The sequence below is a fragment of the Aegilops tauschii genome, chromosome 2, assembly GCF_002575655.3.
Source record: "Aegilops tauschii subsp. strangulata cultivar AL8/78 chromosome 2, Aet v6.0, whole genome shotgun sequence".
Classification (NCBI taxonomy): domain Eukaryota; kingdom Viridiplantae; phylum Streptophyta; class Magnoliopsida; order Poales; family Poaceae; genus Aegilops; species Aegilops tauschii.
In genome coordinates, this window is record NC_053036.3 from 271587316 (window position 1) to 271592694 (window position 5379).

Below are 5379 nucleotides of genomic sequence, written 5' to 3' on the forward strand. Positions count from 1 at the left end.
TTCGCAATATCCAGATCTTGTGTATTCTTTGTTTGCCTATAGGAAATAGACCCTTGTGGTCAGGTTCATCGTGCTCCGGCATTGTCAATAACCTCTCGGAGTTTTTTTAGCGATTGCTAAGGCATGACATCCACGCATGTTCGTAGTCGCATCATCAAAGTCTACTCCACCAAAAATAATAGCCACCATCTCATCGAAAGAAGGGACACCCTTGACTCTATCAAAAACACACACATGGATAGATAAGCAGGGTGTGTACCCAAGGAAATGAGCAAAAAATGTGGAATCCACGGAAAATGCTCTTGTCGCACAACTCTAGAGAGACGTAGCACCATTGCTAAATAGGCAGAATGCAAAACTTGTGCAGAACTACCTATGAGAGACAAAACATATCGACTTTCTATCCCGATTATGTTATGTATGTATAGTTCTCGGTGATTCGCTCACAATGAGCCAAGATGATCAAATATGGCAATATGATAATGTGACGCTGCTATGGCTATTGCTTCCAAGCTTTTTGTTTTCCTTTTTCTTTTTGCTTAAAAGCTTTTCTCTCTTTTAATATTTTCCTTTGGCCACTTATGTGAAATGCTCGAACCAACATAACATTTATATATATGCGGGAACAATTTATGACACTAGAGATGCTACAATGATATATGCATGCTGTGATAGCTATGCGGAATGTGTATCACTAAAGTGCACAAGTAGCATTGCCCAACAATACTCAACAGCTAGCCTCGATAGGAAAGTGCTGCAAAAATTGGCTCGGGGGTTATCAATGCAATGGCAAGGGAAATGTACTATGAAGTCGTCGTGGTTACTATCCTTGCTTATGGTTGGGGTGTCAAAATGGTGAAGTGGTCGTTATCGACATCGAGTCTGTGGCAAAGTTGAGCGGCGGTGATGAGGACATCAATACCATTGTTACACCCACAGCCCCTGCTGCTATACATATTGGACCAATTACTAGAGCTCGCGCACGCCAATTAAATTACCAGGTACTTTCGTTTCTTGGTAATGATTCTAATGTTCATGAGAATATGATGCTGCCTAAATTGGATACATTTGTTTTGCTTACAAATGAAGGGCCTAGCTTTGAGAAGGATGAACATTGGAGCAAGAACAAGCATGGAGATGATGGCATGCGCATGGGGAACAAGAACGGAGTTACAAGTGATGATTTCAAGACGTTGAAGCCACCATAATGCGTGCATGAAGCCTTGGACGAAATATACAAGATGCTACTTCATAACTTTCATCCAGAGGCTATTCTAGGTGCTGCGTCACCTTATTATTGGGCCAGGCCCATGTAATTTCGAAATACATAAGTATAGGCTATTTTTAGAGTCCGTATGTGTGGGGAAACAAGATATAGGGTTGGTTTCGGACCCCTTCCTCAAGGGCCACGAAATTCCCCCCTCTTCCTCCATATATACAGCCCTTAGGGCGTCGTTTAGACTTTGGGGTTTTGTTTAGATTAAAAGTTCGCCATAGCTGCAACTTCGCGTACTTCATTTGTGTTCAGCGACCAGACAAAGGCGTCACAGAACTCCACCTTGATCAATAAAGCTTTCATCTTATATTCGCAATATCCAGATTGCAATCTCAGTTTCTTGCTTGTTCTTCGTTTGCTCGCAGGAAACAGACCCTCGTGGTCAGGTTGATCGTGCTCCGGCGTGGTCGATAACCTCTCGGAGTTGGTTTAGCGATTGCTAAGGCGCGACGTCCTCGCACGTTCGTAGTCGGATCATCAAAGTCGACTTCCACCAAAGCGATATCCATCATCTCATCGAAAGACGGGACACCTTTGCCTCTATCAAGTGGTATCAGATTTCCAGGTTGCTCGGTGAGATTTTACAGTTTTTCGTAGTTTAGATCGAGTCTGTTCTTCATACCTACAGTCCACGAAAAAGCCACACAAAAAATTAGGGTTAGTTCATCATATCCGAACCAATCTGAGCCTTTGCATAATCTTTTTAGGGTTTTTGCTTTGTTGAATTTGCGGTTGCATCGTCGTGTCAAGTTGCTGGTCTTAGAGTCTAGTCTTTTAGAGTTTCGAGTTCTGGTCATAAGTTGTCACGCCGCCGCCGCACCATCATCATCGCCTTGCCATCTACCACCATTGCTTATCCGCCACCGCTTTGAATCCGTATCCATATACCACCACCAATCCGTTTCCATATACCACCACCAATCCGTATCCATATACCACTACCGCTACCATATACCACCACCGCTGCCATATCCTACCGCCATATATCCACCACCAATCCGAGTTCTTTTCATATTCGGTTGGTTTTAGAGATCCATATATTTTCCGTTTCGTGTTTCCTTGCCTGAGTAGGTCTCGGAAAAAAAAAGTCTGGAGACCCCCGGGCAGTTTTTAGGCCAAAATTTCGGCAACCAAAAATATTTTTTCCCTATCCTATTTTTAGGCCCCGGGTAGTGTTTTGAGACACTCGCCATCATAGTGATTTTTTGTCGCACTTTTTCGTCGTCGCTGCCCTGATTTCCGAAAAAAAATAGTCAAAAAATTTTGTGCCCATCCTGTCAGTTTGGCCTGGGAAGAGTTTTGAGACACTCGCCATTATAGTGATTTTTCGCAAAAAAAAAGAGGAGCGCAAAAAAAAAGAAAAGAGCGAAAAAAAATTCCAGAGTGTGCTTTTCCCTTGTTTACGTGCAACGCCGTGATTTTGTTAGTGTTCTAGGCTCGCGTCTCTAGCACGGTCTAGCCTAGGACCAGCACAGTACTGTCGTTGAGCGTTTATTCAACTTTGCATCTCTGAATTGATTATTGCTTACCATTTTGCTACCATATTATAAGCCTTCCCAGCTCCACATAAGTCTACATCGTGCGTTTGACTCTCCCTGGTAATCACTATATCCAAGCTTTGAGAGTTTTTGACTACAACGGTTGCCGATCACCACCTGCTGCTGGGTAAGAACTGGTAAGAATTTGAGATTCGCTTGAAGGTTTTGTGACACACCACCATCACCACCACTTCTAGTAGTCTGCAGGATCATATTCTTTTGTGTTTCTATTGCTGCTAACCATGGCAGGTTCACAAGCCGATGAGACTGATTGGGAGAACATGACGAACAAGGAGTTGCATGATAAATTTCAGCAAATGATGAGTGGCCAGGTGGGAGATGTGCTAAACAGATTTGAAGAGGCTATGGAGAAGATAGATGCCGTGGAGAAGTCGTTTGAGACAAAGCTGGATAACAAGTTTACTGAATTACTCAAGTGTCTTCCCCAACCACCACCGGCTGCACATGTCGCACCTCTACAACAACAACAACCACATCTCCAACGCCGCCTTCCAAATCAAGTGGGACGGGCACAGCGCGTTCCAATTGAGATTGGTCAAAATTCGGGTGCTGCTGCACCTACTGTTGATGCTTCTTTGGCTCCTGCTCCTGCAGCGGCTGAGGAGGATGACGATTATGCGGGCGATTATGAGGATGAGGTTGATCAAAATCAGAACTACGTGCAGCCACCAGCACCACCACCAGCAGGTCGACCTCAGGTATATATTCGCAACGGTAGGCCGGCACCACCACCTCAGGTACGAGATCATGACCATCTCCCTAAACTGAAATTGAATATTCCACCATTTGAGGGTAGATATGTTCCTGATATATATCTTACTTGGGAGTTAGAAACTGAACAACGATTTACATGTTTACAATATCCTGAGGAGAGACGTGTTCCTGCTGCTGTTTGTGCTTTCACTAGCTTTGCATGTGTTTGGTGGTCTGAACATTGTAGATTATATCCTGTTCCAGCTACTTGGGCTGCTTTGAAAACTGCTATGCGTACTCGTTGGGTTCCACCATATTATCAACGTGAATTACTTCAAAAATTGCAGCGTTTAAGACAAGGGAAAAATTCTGTAGAAGAATATTATCAGGAATTACAAACTGGCATGATTAGATGTGGTATTGTTGAGGAGAATGAAGCTATGCTTGCACGTTTTATGGGTGGATTAAATAAACAGATTCAGACCATTCTAGAGTATAAGGATTATAATAATATCACTCGTTTATTCCATCTTGCTTGTAAAGCTGAACGTGAAGTGCAGGATCGACAGCCATTGGCGCGAACTAACTTTTCTGCAGGTCGACCTTCATCATGGACACCGCGTGCATCTTCTACTTCCACTTCACCATCACCTCCATCAGGTGCCACCTCCAGTCGTGATACAAGAAAGCAGGCACAACCACCACTCTCTGCCAAGAGCACACCTGCCGGGCCTGCGCAGAGCTCTTCTTCTTCCATGGCATCGACAGGGCACACAAGTGATATTATTTGTCGTCGTTGTAAGGGAAGAGGACATTTTGCGAGAGAATGCAAATCTCAGCGTGTCATGATTGCTACTGAGGATGGTGGGTATGAGTCCGCTAGTGACTATGATGAGGAGACTTTGGCTCTTATTACATGTGAAGAACATGGTGGAGATGATTCTGAAAATGAGACGCAATACATGGCTCCTGAAGACGCTGACAGGTATGAATGTTTAGTTGCTCAACGTGTTTTGAGTGTGCAGGTCACACAAGCAGAGCAAAATCAGAGGCATAATTTGTTCCATACAAAGGGAGTTGTGAAGGAACGTTCTGTTCGCGTCATCATAGATGGAGGGAGCTGTAACAACTTGGCTAGCATGGAGATGGTGGAGAAGCTATCTCTCACCACAAGACCACATCCACATCCTTACTACATCCAATGGTTCAACAACAGCGGCAAGGTTAAGGTAACACGTACTGTTCATGTGCATTTTAGTATCTCTACATATGCTGATTATGTTGATTGTGATGTGGTACCCATGCAAGCATGTTCCTTATTACTAGGTAGAGCATGGCAATTTGATAAAAATTCTGTACACCATGGTAGAAACAATCAGTATACTCTTGTTCATAAGGATAAAAATATTACTTTGCTTCCTATGACTCCTGATTCCATTTTGAAAGATGACATTAATAGAGCTAATAAAGCAAAACAGGAGAAAAATAAGAGTGAAAATCAGATTGTGGCAAAGGAATTTGAGCAACAAATGAAACCTAATAATAAACCATCTAGTGTTGTTTCTGAAATTAAATTGAAAAGTGCATGTTTACTTGCCACAAAATCTGATATTGATGAACTAGATTTCAGCAAATCTGTTTGCTATGCTTTTGTGTGCAAAGAGGCATTATTTTCATTCGAGGGCGTGTCTTCCTCTTTGCCCCCTGCTGTCACTAACATTTTGCAGGAGTTCGCTGACGTCTTCCCACAAGACGTGCCACCGGGATTACCACCTATTCGAGGGATTGAGCATCAAATTGACTTAATTCCCGGTGCATTTCTACCCAACCGTGCACCATACCGTACCAATC